General features: G+C 53.7%; 1 long non-coding RNA gene across 5 annotated transcripts; it reads right to left on the bottom strand.

Annotated features, from left to right (window-relative positions):
* Window positions 1-2,127: 2,127 nt before the first annotated feature.
* LOC119065283 (uncharacterized) lies at window positions 2,128-12,530 on the bottom strand. Of its 5 annotated transcripts, none has more exons than XR_008392635.1 (6): window positions 12,065-12,530; window positions 10,898-11,088; window positions 10,342-10,409; window positions 9,333-9,474; window positions 7,111-7,244; window positions 2,128-2,794 (listed from the first exon to the last, which is right to left on the bottom strand). It is a non-coding gene; the product is annotated as an uncharacterized LOC119065283 (long non-coding RNA). The 5 variants fall into 5 exon arrangements; XR_008392636.1 differs by lacking the exon at window positions 9,333-9,474 and adding an exon at window positions 4,393-4,500 and having other exon boundaries at window positions 12,065-12,528; XR_005085571.2 differs by lacking the exon at window positions 9,333-9,474 and adding an exon at window positions 4,393-4,497 and having other exon boundaries at window positions 2,129-2,794; window positions 12,065-12,526.
* Window positions 12,531-18,254: the final 5,724 nt, after the last annotated feature.

Below are 18,254 nucleotides of genomic sequence, written 5' to 3'. Positions count from 1 at the left end.
TGTTAGCAAGTGGCCTCAGGCAGGTGACTAGCTCTCTGACCCTCAGTTTCTTCATCTGTAAAACGGAATAATAATAGTTCTTGCTCTCTTGGGGCTGTTGCGGGAGGATTGAGGACCCTCTCTGCACACAGTGAGTGCTCAATAAATGGAAACCCTGAGGATGAGGATGATGAAGACTCTAGGAAATAGTGGGAGCAAAAGAAAGGATGCTTTGCAAGTGCTACTCGGAGTCCCCAGAACGTGTGCCCCTGCGTGAGTCGGGGGCATGGTGGCACAACAGCCCCCACCCGGGAGGGCAGCTGTGGCTCAGCCCCTCGGCCCTGCTGGGCCATTTAATAATTAAGCCGGATAAGGGACGATGAGGCTGGAGGCCAGCAGTGACCAGGGCCTGGCCTTGTTTGGCTTTGGTGACGCGATGGCCCTGGGATCACGGCCTTCTTGAGTCCATAAACAGGGGGTTGGGCCCCGAGACAGGCAAGGCCAGGCCAAGGTCTGTGCCGGTGGCCTCGTGCTGCCTGCTGCAGGGGGCGGGGAGGGGGGTGCTGGGGAACGGGGCCGTTTTGCACAGTCAGTGCCCACCCCCACCCCTTCTCTCTTTCCATCCCCACCTATGCTCTCCTCCAGTTTCCTGAGCACTTACTACGAGAGGGAGGGCTCTGCCAGAGCTTCGCAGAGAGAGACTCCCACCAGCCCCAGCACAGAGGGGGTGCTCTGCTCTGTCCTCTCCCCAAGTGAGTGACGAGGGCTGCCATTGGCCAGGTGAAGGATCAGGGGGCCTGTGGCTGAGTCACCAGGCCTGGGAGGGCACAGCCCCATCCTAGCCCAGGTCTGGGGTCTCCCAGGCTTGCACGTAGCCCCCGCCCTGCCCACTGTCCCTCCATCTCGCCCCCTGATGTTTCCTCCATCTCTCCTCTCTGGCGTTTTCTCTCTTCCTGGTTTTCTCTGAACAGCTTTTTATTTGTTTTTTCTCTCTCCATGTCTCCCAATTTCTGCCTCAATTCTCCTTTTCACTGTCTCCCTCTTTTTGTTTTTCTGTTTCCTTCCAGTTTCCTTACTTTCTTCTTCACCCGCCCCTTCTCTCTCTGTTTTTCTCTCTCCTTCTCTCCCCCCTTCGCCTGTCTCCCTCTGACCGCCCCGCCGGCCGCCCTGTCTCTCTGCAGCCAGCCCTTGTCCTGACGCCAGCACATTATGTCCCTGGTCAGACCCTGACGTCAGGCAGGGCCTGGCAGGTGGCCACGGGCAGCTGCTGGGCAGGCGGAGGGAGGGCACGCCTTCCCAGTCTCCACCGTGGTGGCCGCCTGCCCAGCCTCGCGGCTCACAGCTCCGGGCTCCAGTTCTCCCGGCCTGGCCTCAGCTGGCTCGAGAGTGGCCCCTGGGCCTGTGAGCCTAAGGCTGCAGGTCACTCACCTCTCCCTCCTCGCCGCCCTGATCCCACAAGCCCCAGCTCCTGCCTGGTCCCAGAGGGGGACAGTACTGACAAGGGACAAGACCTGGAGACAATGTGTGACCTTGGGCCTCATCTCTCTGTCAGATGAGGCCATTGAGGTACCTGCCTTTTAGGTCTGCGGGGTGGGGGGGCACAGGAGTCCAGGCGACACCAGACGGGGGCGGGGCACCGCTGCTGTTCAGAGGGCAGGGCCATGCAGGGGGCAGGAACAGTGAAGGAGCACCTCACCCAAAACACAAACAGTGTCCCCGCCCAAGGAACTCTCCCCAAGCCCAGGCGCTCTCCGGCCCCATCTGAGCTTGAATAAGTGGTTAAAAAAATGTAACATTTCTTGTTTGGTCTGTTTGCTTTTCTCCCCCCCACTAAACTCCCCCCATTTTCAACACCATGCAGTATTTTTTTGAACAACATTTCAAAAGGCACCTGAGTATCCTGGTTTAAAGACAGACATTAGGGTTAGACAAACTTGGGCCGAGTCCAGCTGTGTGACCGCGGGCCGGTGGCTTCACCTGCTGAGCCTCTGTTTCCTCATCTGTCGCATGGGGGCCATAAACACACGGGCCTTGGGAGACTGTTGCGAAGCTTAAGGCACACAATGTGTGCAGAGCGCAGTAGGCTCCTCTCTGTTCTTCTTCCTTCTTCTCATTTTAGATATAGGAGCTATGGAAAAGTGAGAAGAAGCAAACAAGGTCACCCAGAGAGAACCACCCAAAAATTTTCGTGGGAATTCAGCTCAGTTAACAGATAATTTCCGTTGTGATCCAACCGTTACTTGCTTTTTTAATTTTCTTAAAATGAAATCCAACTTGAAGTTTCATTGAACAAATACCTTTGCTTATTTTATTATCATCAGTTTTTGAATTACACGCACAGTCGAAATGGGCGCCCAGGGCGAAGTGAGGCCCCCTCGTGCCCCCTGCCTCTGGCCCCCTTCCCGGAAGCCCATGCGGTGAGCAGTGTCTTGTGGACCCTGCCTTTCTTTCCCAGCCTTAAATCATCTTTGGACACATGATTTCCAACCCCTCCATTCATGTTGGTTTTGTTTGTGTTTTTAATTTACTCAATTATAAAGCACGACATTCTAAAAAAAAAATTTAGGGCAGACGATTCAAACGAAGGGGAACGGCAGGAGGGCAGAGGCCCCCGAAACCCACGGCCCCTTTAACAGAGTGGAGCAGAGCCTCGCAGCCTGTCCCCGCCTCTTCACGTGGGTACGCATTCTTGAAGCACCGGGTATCCTTTCTTCTCACTGCTGGCTGACGTTCTCGACGACGCTTGTGTGCTGACCTGGTCACCGCCTGTCGTCCCACGTGGCACACTCCCAGCCCAGGGCCGCACACAGTAGGCCTGCGGGGAGTATTCTCCAAATGAATGAATGAAGGAGTGCATTTCCAGCAGGAATTGCACAATATGTCACACTATCCTGTGACCTATTTTTTTTTTCGCTGCACGTATCAGCGGCCTCTCTCCACATGTCTAGCTAGGCAGCAACTCTTCATTTTTCATGTCTGCACGGAGCCACCACAATAAACGTCTTTTTGATGCTGGCCAGAAGCGTCTGCCCCTGCCTGGGAAATTCTTCTTCAAACCAGATCTGTTAACAGATTCCACATGATCTGCCCGTGCCCCAGCCCTTCGGCCATTTACTTTCAGCCCGACACTTCCCTGGGTTCGCGGGCCCATTGTTTTCTGGGACAAGTCAAGATTTACTGTCTGTCCCTGACATCATGTTTTTTCCAGAGGAGCTTGAGAGCGAAGAACTCATCCCACCCCCACCACCTCCCCAGCCGCACCATTTCCGCCAGTTAAGGGTTCTGTGCAGTGGCTGAAGTTGGGAATCGTGGTGTAACCCTTGCCGTCCTGGCTGCCGTGTTGCAAACAGCACTCACCAGGCCCATTCCTACCTCAGGGCCTTTGCACTGCTTGTTTCTCTACCTGGAATATACTTCTCCTGGACACCTACTTGGCTTACCTACACTTTCGGTCTCTACTTAAATGCCACCTTCTCAGACAGGAATTCCTCAAGCATTTTTTTTTTACATTAGCATTCCTATGTCACTTATCTAGTTTTATATTATTTTTAATCCTCACCCAAAGATATATTTTTTAAATTGATTTGAAAGAGAGAGAAACATCAATTGGTTGCTTCCTATATGCATCCTGACTGGGGGTGGAACCCACAGCCTTTAGGTCTATGGGACAACGCTCCAACCAACTGACTTACATTTCTTCATAAAACATTTACCCGTACCTGGTATCATATTTATTGTGTTATGTTATGTTACATTGACACTTGGGGGTTCTCTCATCTCTTGTCCATCTCCCCCACGATGAGAGCAGGAGCCTGGTTTGCTTTCCTTCCACAGTATCCTCAGCACCTAAGACAGGGCCAGGAGTACCGCAGGTGGCCAGGAGTCAGTGTTAGTTCCGGGATGCTAAGGCTCCTTCTGAGGCTGAGGACCGACTCTCATCATTCATGTGTTCCTTCGAGATCCAACTATGGAGCACCTACTGTGTGCTAGGGCTCCCGCTAGGGCGCTGGGAGTACTACGGTGTGGTAGGCAGACAGGCCCCTGCTGAAGGATGTGGTCAACAGGCCGGAGACACACCTGCCGCAGACAAGGGCACCCAGGTTGACTTGCCAGCTGTGGACGGTGCGGCGAGAACAGGGTTTAGGGCATGAGGGACGTGGGTTCCCAGCTCTAACCCAGCGTTTGCAGAGCTGGGTAAACTGCAAGGGTGGCACACTTGAGAATGAGGTCCTTGTCGTTTTTATTTCTACTTGCTGTTCTTTCACCGTAAGTGAAGGCAAGATAAAAAAGTGAGGCCAGAAACCTTCTTGTCTTTCTCCCCCAAGCCCAGCAGGTCTCTGCTTGTAGAGCTAAGCTTTGCCTTACTTTCTGGCTGCTCCATACATTGAGTAACTCCTTCGGGGAACTTCCTACCTTAGTAACTATACTTCCCCAGGAAGATGCCAGAAAACTTGCTTTCCCAGCCTCCCTTGCAGCTTGGTGCAAGCTTGGGACTTGGCCTTCACCAGTCAGACATGCCTGCTAGAGACAATCAATTAGACAAGAAGCACAGGACAAGAGGCGTGGAGGGGAGTGGTTCTGGCCGTAGGCAGTGCAGCGGGAGGGACCCTTGGGGAAAAAGCACGCTCAGTGGGGCAGCTCGTCCACAAATCCTGGGTCTCACTCTGTGACCCACCCAATAACCTTGAATAAACTCGTCTCTGGGGAAACTAGCCAGAGGGGTAGAGTCTATTGCTTCAGCTCAGACCTCCTGACTGACAATAGATCATTCTAGGTTCCTCGGAGTCATGGGCAATGATTTCTCATCTTCTATTAAAGAACTATTGGGAAATGACTATCTGTGAGTTATTTTTGGCCACTGGAGGCAATGATTTTGAATGCTAGAATTGTTACCCTGACCCCACAAGGGAGCCCCACTTCCCCTGCTTTGGGGAGGGGGACATATGTCAGCTGAACCATTTTGGAAAATAATTAGGTCACAGGTAGTAACAGGTACCAAAAGAACATTCATGTTCTTTGACCCCCAAATCCCTCTTCTGGAATTCTGTAGTGAGGAAATAATAAAAAATACTAAGAGTGCACAAAGATGTTCACAACAGAATTATTTAGAGTAGTGAGGAGTCAGAAGCTACCTAAGTGTCCAATGACCAGGGAGTGGTTAAATTAAGTGATAATTCTTAAAAGAATCTTAGAGTCAATTCCTCTAGCAAAATATTAGTGCAATGCTCAGGATTAGGTTCATCTTTGAGTGACTGAAAAAACAATAACAGAGGCTTAGGTGAAATAGAGGTTTGTCTCTCTCTTATATAAAAGAAGTGTGGAGGTGGCAGTCCAGGGCTAGTGGGGTGACTTCATAAACTCATCAGGGATTCAGGTTCCTTTCCTCTTGTTGCTCCACCATAGTCCAAGGTAGCCTCTCGGACTCTGGCCATTATATCTGCATTTCAATCAGCAAGGGGGATGGAAAGAAGAGAAGGTATCCTCTCACCGAGGACACTACTTGGAAGTTACTTCTATTCCCTTGGCCAGAATTTTGTCACATGAACACACCTAGCTGCAAGAGAGTCTGGGAAATGTAGGGGTTTTTTTCCTGGGTGAACACATGCCCAACCAAATGGGTATGGGATTTCTGTTACTAAAGGAGAGGGAGAGATGACAGAACTGGGGAGAGACTGGGGTTTCTGCCACAATAGGCAACAATTAAAATTAATGTCAAAGAGGATTTCATAATAATGTGAAAAATGACCTTGTACAGTTTGGGAAAAGTAGGATTTGAAATTGTATATGAAGTGTGATCGCAACTGTGTAACAAAATTTCAAAGCAGAAATTTGTCAGAGGACAAAGCTGCTAGAAAGTTGGCCTGGGTGGGCAGTCCAATATAAAATTTCATTTTTTTCTTTTTGTTCCATTGTTTTCCAAATTGTCAATAATTGAGCAAACTTAACTTCCCCAAAGAAAGAATCTCTGTGCAGATTATAGAATCTGCTTGGGTATAATTTATGCCATGCAAGTTCTGTCCTCAATTGTGCCAAGGCAGCCAGATGGGAAAAGAAAAAAATGAAATTAACTCCAGTCTCAGACAACACGACTGAATGAAATCCCAGCAACCCACAGAAAGTGACTAGACACAGAGGGACCAGGGACTTATCACAGGTTCCAGTCTCGGCTTTGCTGAAATGCCAGCTCCGTGACCTCGGACCAACCACTGAGCTCCCTGTTCCTGCATCTGTACAGCGGGAGGACGGAGGGCACAGCGCCCACCTCCAGGTGCGAGGGGGGCTGGGAGGAGGTGGCTCGGGTAAAATGCATGCGCAGAGCAAGCTCTAAACCAGAGGTCCTCAGAGGGGGGCGATTTTGTCCCCCAGGGGACATTTGGCTACAATGTCTGGGGAAACTTTTGGTTGTCAGCTGGGGAAGGGATGTACTACTGGCATCCAGTGGATGGAGGCCAGGGATGCTGCTAAACCTTCTGTAATGCAGGACAGAGCACCTTACTTCCCCCAAATACACATACTTGCCAAAAAGTCACCTGGTCCCAAAAGTCAACTGCTCTACATTGAAAAAACCTGCTCTGCAGACACTCAGTTGTTAACACGATCGGGCTTGTCTCCTCGCTTTGGCTGTCAGGAACTGCGCAGCAGTGGTCAGCTGGTCACATGTCTGCGGACACATGTGCTTGTGCAGAAGGTATTTCTAGAGTCGCTTCGGCACCCTTGCTCTGCAATCGTAGGCGGTGGCCTCCCAATTGCCCCCAAGGGGGTCTCCTTCAGCGGGTCTCAAGCTCTCACCCAGGAGGTTGGAAGCACATCTGTACCCGGGGAGCTGCGTGCAGGAGCAGGACAGCCACCGCCCCCCCACCAGCCCAGTGACAACACACTGCTACCAGCTCGCTGTGCATGACAGTCCCCAGTGCTGATGCCCCGGGAGCATTCTGCGAAGGTCAGTCCGTTTTCCTGCACCCCCTGGGGCAGGCGCTGCCATTGCCCCGCTATCAGAGATGAGGAAAGGCTGCAAGGCAGTCCCTCTGTGAGGCAGCACTGAAGCCTGACCCGCTGGGCCCAGAGCCAGAGGGCTCCCCACCCCTCACCACTCTGGCCTGGGGGTCTCAGCTCAGCTGCTCAGGGGATCACCTGGGGCAATGCTGGCCCAGGCAGGTCGTCCTTGGTTCTGGAATCAAACAGATCGTGACCTGGATCTTGGCTCTTCCTCCTGGCTCTGTGGCCCCGGGTCAGTGACTCTACCTCTCTGAGCCTCAGTGTCTCCTCTGAAAAAAAAAGTAGCCATAGTCACTGCCTCAGGGGGTGGCCATGAGGCTGGGGAGGCTTTAGTGAACGCCCCACATCACAGGGTCCAGGGCTGAGCGTGGCGCCCGGTGTACAGTAAGCACTCATTTAATGTCGGCTTTTACTTTAATTTTTGAAACCAGGCTTGGGTGCATGTGGTGTGTGTGTGTGTTGTGTGGTATGTAAGCTCTTAAATGGATTCTGATGTGCCCAGCCAGCTATCCACCCACCCACATATCCATCCATCCGTCCATCTGTCCCCCAACCATCCATTCATCCATCTAACAAACGCCTACCAAGCATTTCTTTGGGCCAAGCTCTACCCTGGACCCAGAGGCACTTGAAATAAGACTTGCCCTTGACTGCACTGAGCTCCCAGAACAGTGGGAGAGACACACATAACGGCTGGTGAGGAAGACTCATTCATTCATTTACTCCGCATGTACTCAACACTGCCTCCAACGTTTCAAGCCGTGTTAGGCCTGGGGAACAACGACGGAGGTGACAAGGTGCTTGGGCTCCCGTCCTGGCAGGAGACAGGAGTAAATACGAACCCAAGCAGGAAGTGCGAGTTCAATCACCATTTCGTTCATTCCTCGTGCTGACGCTTCCCACAGGCCTGGGCCCTGGGGACACCGAGATACAAAGGACTTGGCCTTAATCCTGGGGGCACAGTCCCGAGGAGGAAGAAGGCCAGTGCAGAGGTGCGGCAGAACGTGGTACGGGCTGTGACTAGGGAGAGGGCAGGGGTCTGCAGAAGCGAGGACGGGGCCACGGGAGTGTCCTGGGGACATGGGGCCTGGTACGAGCCTGCAGCATCTGGTGGGGTCTGCCCGGCCTTCACGCAGGATCCCCACGGCCTTTTTGCCTCCCTTCCCTTCCAGAGTGTGAAGGTCAGACTCAGGGCCCCCCAAGACATCCCCTCCCTTTCAGCCAGCCAGACCTTTTGAAGCTAGAACTCAAACCCTGTCTCAAGGCAAGGACTTGGGCAGCTGGCTGGCTGAACCTTGGAGACTGTCCCGCAGTGACCAAGGTCCGCTGGTGACATTGAGGTTGTTTGTACAAATGTGCTCCACTTTTCCAGGCAGTCTTGTTTACAGAAAAAAAAAAAATCAACGCTGCTAATAGACTTACAGCAGGGAGCAGAGGGGCAGCTGAGAATGTCTACCACACAGAGCATCCTGGAGAATGGAGACACCGGGGCCAGTGGGAGGGGACAGCGGGAAAAGCAGAGGCTTGGCTAGAGATGCCCCCTCAGAGGCTTTGGGAAGGACTCTGGTTTGATTCCAAGGGGGAGCCTTTGAGCTGGGTTCAAGTAGGTGAAAACATAAGATTCAAAACCTCCAAATGGTTAGCGATGAACTCATTTGCTTATTCATTCATTCAACCAATATCTGAGCACCTACTCTGTTCCAGGAACTATTCCAGGCACTGGGAAAGCAAGGGTGAACATAACAGGCACAGACTCTGCCTTCCTGGGAGCAGAGGGGATACAGACCCTAAATCAAATAATCACACAATGAAACCGTCTGCAATAAGCACTATCAAGGAAGGCTTCTTTCAGGAGGCATACGAACAACTCGTCTATCACTTCATTCAGCCCATGAGTACTGAGCACAGTGTCAGGCACTGGGCTGGGTACAGGGAGGCGGGGTGAGCAAGACAGACCCAATCCCTGTCCTCAAGGAGCTGACATTCCAGTGGAGGTGACGAATCTATAAACAATCAACAGTACAGTGAGACCAATGCAGCTGGGGTATGGAGAGGGGCTGTGGAAGCAGGGAGGGCTTCCTGGAGGAAGGGGATGAGCAGGAGTTAGGTGAGGAACTGTGTGTAGAAGTAGGGGGTGGGGACAGGTAGGGTATCTCTGATCATCTGCTGGGCTGTGGAAGGAGTGGTGGGAGAAGGTGCTGTAGCCTTGGAAGAAAGTCAAGACCCACCGGAAGGAGACCCGTGGATGTGGACGCTGCCCTTGGAAGAGCCCTGGAGGGCAGGGAGTATCCTCGGGGCTCTCTCTGCCTCTCCGTGCCTCTCTGCCTGGCTGTCTCCTCTTTCGGTCTCCTCATTACCTGCCTCTCTCCGTCTTTCTCGGAGTCTGGCAGCCTCTCGGAGTCTCTGTCTCTCCCTCTCTCCGCCTCTCAGTTTCTCTTTCTCTGACTCCCTTTCTTGGCTCTGGTCATCTTCGCGAGATGTCAGTGAGAGACAAGGATACTAGGAAAAACCCGGGGCGGATGGGCAGGAAGCGAGGTCAGGGGCACAGGGACAGCTGAGCGCAGGGACAGGCGGTGACTAAATGTTCTGTTTTGGAAAGACAGCTCTGGTCAGGGGCGAAGGTGGCTGACCACGAAACCCGATCACCTGGCCAAGCTCTGCACTAGCCAGTCCCGTGGGCAGCAGCCCCATGGCCCGTGGACTCGGCACAGGATTTTTCCATGGGGGGGGTGAGGGGATGGGGGTAAAACAGTTCGTGGCAGCTTCTCCTCTAGTGAATGGGACCAACAGGAAGAGAAGGAAATAAAGGAACAGAGGGTTCTCAAGCGAGCCCTCAGTGTGGTGCAGAAAAGGAAAGACTTGCTTCTCTCTCCTTACGCTTTTCGAAGGTTTAACAACTTACGAAGCACCGTCAGTGTGCCAGGTGCTGTGCCTTGCACTCAAGGCTAAGCCCCTCACATGGCTAAACCACAGGGCTAAGCCCCAGTGTGGTTTCAGCCCGTGGGCTCTGGAGCCAGACCACCTGGGTCTGAATCCCCGTTTTGTAACTGACTAGCTCCATGAACTTGCATAACTTGCTTAACCTCTCTCTTCATGCATAAAATGGGAAGGCACAGCACCTGCCTCACACATCCAAGGTCAAGATTAATATGAGCTCGTACATGTCAAGGGCCTGGAATAAGTGCTCAACGCATTCAAACTATCGTCATTTTGGTCTTGTGATTGAGGAACTAATGCTAAGGGAGGCAGAGGGTGTCAAGTTCAAACCCTGTTTCACCACTTCCTAGCTCGGTGACCTTGGTGAAGTTTCCTAACCTCTCTGAGTGTCAATTTCTTACTGTCAGTGAAGATAGTCTTAGTACTCACCTCACCACGTGGTTGAGAGGTTCTGTGCATACGTAGATGGAAGGCATTGACCTCAAGGTGAAGAAAGTCTGTCCCAAAGAAATGCATTGTTTTTTTTTTTCATGTGTCCTGCAGGCTCTGGGTCCCCAGAACACCTATGACATGCTGGGTCCTGGGTCCTTCCTGTCCTAGAAGATGGCACTGAGCAGTTGAAGATGGTGGAGCCCCTTTGGCCTTCAGCTTTGGCTGTGACAACAGCCTTCTGATTCAGGCATTATCGACCCATTTCGCAGAGGTGGAAACTGGGGTTTGGGGAGGTTGCCCAAGGCAAAGGGTCAGGAGCACCTCACACTCCGACCTGCTCTCGACCTCAAGTCCAATGACAATGCCACCTGTTTCCTGTGCCATCAGACGCATCTAGAACCTCCGTCTCTCTCTCACGCTTGGCTGCCTCAGTGTCCCCAGCGTCTGCCCCAGAGCTGGCCTCAGCAGTGTGGGTTGTATAGGCAGAGTCCACAAGCCCAAAGAGCTGAGCCGTTCCCAAATTACCTCTTCCACCCTCAGCTGGCTTCCTTACCTGTGCCAGCCAATTGGAAGACCACTCGTCTTGGCCACCAAACTCACCGCCAAGGCAAGAAGCAGGTGACGAGCCCAGGCAGTGAGGAGAAAGGGACGGAATGACATCCGGAGCCCCACGATCCTGGGTTCTCATGCCTAGCTGTGTGACATTAGACACGGGCGCTTCTCTCTGAGCCGCAGTTTCCTCATCTGTAGAACGGGTGCAGTCATTGTCATATCCACCCCCTCCATTGACGTGCAGAATGGAGAGAGCAAGGTACAGCCCGAGCAAGGGGAAGGTGTTCAGAAAATGACAACTGTCCCTACTGTGTGAGGTCTCTCCCTCCACCCCAATCCCTCGAGCCCAGTTTGGCCCCTCACGGTCAATGGTGAGCTTCTCTTGAGACAGTGCATCAGTTAAGAGCATGAGCCCTGGGCTTGACTGCCTGGGATCGAATCCTGCCTTTGCCACTTGCTAGCTGTGTGACTCCAGAAAAGTGACTTAACCTCTCTGCGCTTTAGTGTTCTCATTGCTCATGAAACAGATGTAATAATAGCTCCCTTATTTGGAAGTCTGGTGGTCAGAGGAGCTCACACAGGCCAAGGCTAGGCCCCCGCCAGGCCCACAGTGAGGGCCATGGAAGTGTCTGTCGGTCTTCAGGCACTGGCGAGAGAGGACCTGGTGGCGTCTGTACAATTTACCAGGGAATTGGGGCCAAGAACGAAGTGGGGGACCTGGAGAGAAACCCTGATCTGAACCAGGGAAGGGGATTTCAGAAAGCCAGGCCCTCCATATTGGGGAAGGGCTTCGCATGGGTCCCCCTGGGGGCCGGGGAAGGGCTGCTCCATGCCGCCCTCCTGTGGGAGCCGGCACTGTGCCTGGGACACTCCCAGAGGTGGAAGCTCCCTCCTTCTGGTAGCTCTTCCTGGAACCCAGAGTCACCCACTTGTGGTCCCGCAGTGCGTCCTGCCAGCTCCCCCTTCAAAACAAGTGCAGAGCGTGAGCTCACAAAGTTCTCCCCACTTCCCACCTCCATGGCCACCACCTGGGCCCCATCACTATGGTCCTTTGCCTGGACCACTGCAGCACTTCCTGTCTGCTTGTCCCCCTTCCCTCTTCGCTCCCGACAGTCCATTTTCCACACACAGCCAGATGGATTCTTTCAGAACCCAGACCAGACCCTACCTTCCCCTGTTCAGGACCTTCCATGGCTCCCATCTATGCCAGAGAACAGCCAGCTCCTCCCAGCGGTGTGCGAAGCTCTGCGGGTCGACCCCCTCCTCTCCGCGCTCGCTTCCTCCCAGGCTGCCAGCCTCTTGGCCTCCCTCGCCACCCTTGCCACCCTCGCACAGGCCAGGCGGAATCCAGCCTCGGGGCCTTCGCACTCGGAGTTTCCTCTGCCAGGAACGCTCTTCCTCCAGTGACCCCCATTGCTCAATCCCTCGGGCCTTTCAAGTCTGTCCTCAAATATTTGCTTGACAAGGTCTCCTCCGGCTCCCGCATTTAGATCAGTGCCTCTCTGAGGCTCTCCATCTGCCTTCTGGGTATATTTGTCTCTACGGCACTTACTGCCATCTGAAACACAATATATTTAATTTACCTCTTAATGTTTGTCTACCTCCCCGCCCCCAGCTCCCCAGTGTCAGCTCCACGACACTTCCCACTGGGAAGCCAGAGGGACGTGCTCGGTGGGCGTTGGTGCTGAGACCCAGACACGATCGCGGGGCCTCGGGGGCCCAGCAGGGTGAAGCGCTGAGCCCCTGACTTCTTAGCACTTCGGCCTCATGGACTTGATGCCCACGCTGCCATGAATTTCCCAAGAAACTCTGACCCGGTGAGCGGCAGCACTCCCTGGCCTCAGTCTCCCCACCCTGTAAATGGGGTGGCAACCCCTCCCTCCCCAGGCCCAGTGAGCTAATGCCTCTGAAGCGCCCGGCACTCGGCAGGCGCCCAGGCAGAGCTTCTTCCTCCCCTGGCCAGCCCCCAGGCTGGCTGTCCCCCAGGGGACAGTGCTGTGAGCCTTATTTTTAACCGTGGCTCCAGCAGACTGGACAGCGACTTTGAAGGCCGTAGGAAGACCACCAGCGGAGCAACATCCCAGATCGAGATGCCCGTTGACCACGGCGTGAAACACCAGGGGAGGCCGCCCTGTGTCCACGCTCTGCCTGGTAACCCTTTATGCGAAAATATGTCCTGCCACCCGATGCTGTTTATAAACTTAGTGCTGACCTTTCCCAAGCAGGGCGGTGGGGGAGGGGCTGCAGCCCAGCCTCCTTGCCCCCACGGGGAACTGCTGGTGGCCAATATTCACACAGGGAAAAGTCGGGGGGCTGGCCTCTGGCCAGACTTCACCCGCTGGTTTCAACACCTCCAAGTGTGCGCAGCTGACCAGCCCTGGGGTATTTTTAAACCCTGGCCTCGGTCAACCTCTTTGTCACATTCCGGCCAGTCGGGGTTTGGATCCAGTGCATGCCCCAGTTAGGGGGGTTGAGATCTGTTCAACAACAAACATTTAAGCAAATTCCAGGGCCTGTGGGCCTACTGTGTGCAGGGACCTAGAGAAGGAATAGAGGCCCCGGGTGGCCTAACTCAAAGAGCCTGCGCTCCAGGTGGTCTGAACCTTGCAGGGAGAGGGGCACCATGGCAAGAGTTAAAATGGAGACTGAGATGGCAATGACAATGCAGATATCTACAGGGCCCACGGGTTATGTAAATGAATGAAGAGGCCCCGCGTGTGGCTACAGGGAGGGGTGTGGACTGTGGCAAACTGGGGCAAGCTCATACCCTGTCGGAAGGGGTGACTGCCCCTCAGCCCTGACCTCTGTCATCATGAGTGACTCAGGCCCAGTGTGCCCAGAGCTTCTGACTTTGCAAGAGAGGCCACAAATCTAGGTTTATGCGGAATTTCATGCAAAAATCTCTTGACTTTTCAATTTTGGCAGCGAATTTTTAAAAAATGTTAAAAACATTCTAAGAGCCAAACGAAACCCATTTGTGGGTTGGATTCAGCCCACAAAGTCAAGGTGATGGAGGCGAACAGTTTGTGCTTTCTGAGGCAAACAGATGCATTACAACATGCTCAACAAATACAGGCCGAGCACCTACTGTGGTCTCCGCCACCCCAGGGAAACGGCAGGGAACAACATGGACGAGGTCCCTGTCTCCCTGCTGCCTGTACCCAGGGGCGTGCCGGAGCTCCCGGGAAGCCAATGCTTACAACATACAATGAAATAACTATAATAAAAATAAAAGGAACAGCTACTCAAAACATCACTTTCTATTTTACTATTTCCTATGTTCTTGAGGTCATTGACATCTGCTGTATCATATTGTGGCATAAAGCATATTACAAGGTAAAAAATAGTACAGCCCTGCCTATCTCTTCCCCACCCCACGTTCAGGGAATCATGCTGACGCCTTGAAATGGGCCTTGGGAATATTTACACCACAGAAATTGGCAAGTGCGAACATCACAGCCCCCCCCCCCCCTGGCCGAGAGTGGGTGGTTAAACACTCAGCAGCAAGCACATGAACTGATCAGATGTAATAGTCTGATAGACACAACTCGATGAAGGGAAATCAAGTAGACAGGTGGTGCTGGGGGAGAGTGTTTCAGGCAGGCAGGCCATGGGCGTCTTCTCTGGGGAGATGATATTTGAGCAGAGCCCTGAATGAAGCGAGGGAGTGAGCTAGACAGCTATCCAGCAGAAGAAGGCTGAGGCGAAGGGAACGGCAAGTGTCTGCTTAGGGACCAGGACGAGCTTGCTGGTTCAAGCATAGGGAGGAGACAAGAGTGAGGGGAGCAGAGTAGGGAAGTGGGTAGGGATGAGGTTAAGGAGGTGGTCGAAGGTCAGATCATACAAGGTCTTAGAGGCCACATTTGAGGAGGAGGAATTTTGTCGTAAGGTGAATGGGGTGTCCTAGAGGGTTTTGAGCAGGGGAGCAGGTTTTTTTTTTTTTAGTCTTTGAAAAGGTTTCCTCTGACCACACTGGGTGGAGTGGAGCAAAGCCGAAAGCCGAGAGGCTGGGGAGGAGACAACCACCAGGGTCCAGGCAGGTGGGAACGGTGGCCTCCTGCACCGTGATAGCAGGTGAAAGGTGGCAACGAGAACCTGGGTTTGAGACGTATTCTGCCACCAAGCCGACAGGATCTCTGAAGGACAGGCTGTATGAGTGAGGGATCAGGACCGCAGTGCACCTCCTAGGTTTGGGCCTGAGCCCCTGAGTTGGGGGGGCACCATTCCTGAGATGAGAAGACAAGAGGGCAGCATGAGTTCAGGAGGGGCAGTGGGAGGTTCTATTTTGTGACACTCATGTGGAGGTGTCACCTTGACAGTTAGGCACCTGCGTCTAGAGCACTGTGTCTTTCTGTTGCTATGGCAACCCCAAGCCAGGGGGCAAATACTGCTGGGGAGCTCAGGTGGGTGTCCTGGGAAGTCTTCCCTGTGAAGGGGTCGCAAGTGTGAGGAGAAGCATCTGGCAGGTAGAGAACAGGCGGAATAGCATACCAGGGGGAGGGGACAGCAAGGGCAAAGGTCTCAAATGGAGGAAAGCACAGCCTTTCTGGAGGATGCTGCGGGGTGAGGGGACATTGGGAGATACGGCTGCAGGCTGCAAAGGCAGAAGGGAAGGTCTTTCAAAAGGCTGCTTCTTCCAGCAAAGGAAGCAATGGGGGTGAATCGGAAGCAGGACACCTTAGGAAGGAAGGCGCTGGGCTTAGGTGACTCGGGTGTAGGAGCCCCTTGTTCCCCCTCCCCCAGCAGACCCCCAGCACCCTGCGCCCAGCGTACACGGCAAAATGCCCCTCTGAGTCAGCCTGGAGCCTTTGCCAACCCAGCCACTTTCTTGGAGTTTTTTGCCCATGAACCAAGAAAAACAAAATAACCCCAAGGAAGGGAGGATGGTCAAGGGAAGGTTCTGGGACCTCGGGTTCTGGACCTTTGCTTCTTATCATGTGGAAGGACCAGCAAGTCACTTCCCAGCACTCAGGGATGACCAAGTTGAACAGCATGACGGGCGCTTGGGTGGGACCTGAGTGGCCGTTCTCTGAGACTAGTTTTGGGGGATATGGGCTCTGGCCCTTGGACTTGGGCTGGCTCTGTTCCCTCTTGTGGCCTGAGTTCCTAGGTGTGTTTTTCAGCCATGTACTTGCAGTACGAGCTTGGGAAAGTCAGGTATCCCTCTGAGCACCAATTTCCTTCTCTGTACAAAGGGACAATAATGGCGCCTGTAATGGCGTCACGCACTGCCTCCTGGGACTGTTGGGACAGGAGAGAAAACAGATCAGTAACTTAGCCCAGTGCCTACCACATGCTATACTCCTAAAAAATGTCAGCTGTCAATGATTATTGACAAAGGTATGAATTATTGAGCACCTACTATATGGCAGACTTTAATGCGCTGTCTTGTTTAAGCCTCACTCCTGCCTGGGGAGTGAGGAGTATCATTGGCAGCTCCATGTTACAGACAAGAAACTGGGTCCCCGAGAGCCCCCCTGGCTTGTCCAAGGTAAAATCCCTCCTAGGGAATCCAGCTGTGTCTGACCTCAAAACCCGGTTTTGTATTCCTCAAATTCTGCCTCCTGGGGATGGAATCGGCTCCAGCACTTTGGGAAAACAGTAGTCCACGTGACCCCCAGCATCTGTCCACACCAGTGGGGCCCCCTTCCTGTCCCGGAGCCAGTCAGCTCAGGCTGTACCCTCGGCCTGGGGTGTGGACAGGACATGGATGGTGGCTGCCCCGGGCAGCGAAGGGCCTGGGGCAGCCATCCCAGGCCGGCCGGCCTCAGGGCTCCCTTTGCAATCAGGAGTCTAGCAGACACTCATGTCCCATCAATAAACGTGCCCCAAAATAGCTCATTGGGCCAGTCCAGGGCAGCAGGACCAGGACGTCCTGTTCCCACTGGCTCTGGCCAGAGAGTAACCATGTACTTGGCCTTGACCATTGAAGGCTGCTGGGAGGGTGGGCAGAACTTCTCCCCTCCAAGGACTCATGGGCATGAGCTGGGTCCCCACACAATAATGCCCCCAACCTGGGACGGTGCGGAGCTTCCCGAATATGCTGCTGGTGCAGAAGATGCCTGTAGGGGGAACGGGGCCTTTTGTCTTAGCAGACAGCCTCCGGGGGGAGGGTCAGGGCTTGGGTGCTGGAGTATGACAGGTGCGGGTTCAAATCCTACCTTGGCCATTTCCTAGCTGTGTGACTTTGGGCAAATCACTTCCTCTCTTCATGCCTTGGTTTTTCTCACCTGGAAAATGGGGGTGCTTATTTCTTGGGGTTGTTGAGGCAGAGAGTTTATGCACACCTCGTTTGTGGGCTCTGCAGGGGTGTGTGCACCTGCCCCTCCCCCACCCTCACCCCTGCGCTGGGAGCCCCACCAGGGCAGGAGACTTTTTCTGTGGTTTACCCATGAGCTCCAAGGCACAGAGGGGGTACTCAGCCACTGTTTGTTGAGTGACTGACTGAATGAATGAATGGAAATTCCAGGCACATCTCGAGTGCTCAAAAACACTTGAAAATTCTCATTGTCTTCATGGGCATTTGAAGAAGAGAAACTTGAGGATCCAACGTGACTCACAAATGGGAGAGAAAGTTAACATGAGTCAAGGGAGAGGAAACTGAATATTGTACACTCAGTCACTGCGTGCACAATGACACCCCTATGATGTGTGTACAAGGAGGGGCCTGCAGGGGGCAAAGCCAGGCTTCGGAAAGCCGTGCTGGGAAAGCCGGGGGCAGGGGCACTGGAAACACCTGCCTCTTAGTGCAACATCCTGGCAGGCAGCCGCTGTTCACTGCGACCCCCTGGGTGTCCCCCATGACCACGGACGTGGGGGCTCTAGGGCTTCTCCATCTAAGGTGCTGATTGGAGGGGGAAGAGGTGAGCAGGTTGGGAGACTCGACACTGCGTGTTTGTAATAACCATGGCAACAATGCTGATTCACCCTCATAAGCTGTCCCCCATGCCCAGCACCGGCTTGGTGTGCCCTAATCCCCAAGACAACCCTAGGAGCTGGGGACTACCACTGTGGCCATTTTACAGATGACACCACCAATATGAAAACCCAGAAAGGTGGAGTGGGCCACCCAAGGTCACATGGAACGTCAGGGTCAAGCTCTTCCCCCAGCAATCCAGCACAGGTAGCCACGTCCAGTTACCAAGGGGCCTTCCTGGGCTGTCCCCGACTTGGAGCATCTGCCCCAGTCTGGTTATTTTGTCAACACTTCCTCAGACCCCTCCTCAGGGAGCCTCCCCTGACCTCCCCCAGCCCCAGCTCCTGCGGTCTCTGCTGGGCTGTGACCGTTGTACACCTGTCTGTCCTCGGGATATTGGGGACAGGGGAGGAGTCTGCATTTTCTCTGGAACCCCGTGCCC

The sequence above is a fragment of the Artibeus jamaicensis genome, unplaced genomic scaffold (assembly GCF_021234435.1).
Source record: "Artibeus jamaicensis isolate MK-2021 breed Jamaican fruit bat unplaced genomic scaffold, CSHL_Jam_final contig_685, whole genome shotgun sequence".
NCBI lineage: Eukaryota > Metazoa > Chordata > Mammalia > Chiroptera > Phyllostomidae > Artibeus > Artibeus jamaicensis.
The sequence above is the reverse complement of the archived record's forward strand: the minus strand, read 5'-3'. Positions and strand labels throughout refer to the sequence as shown.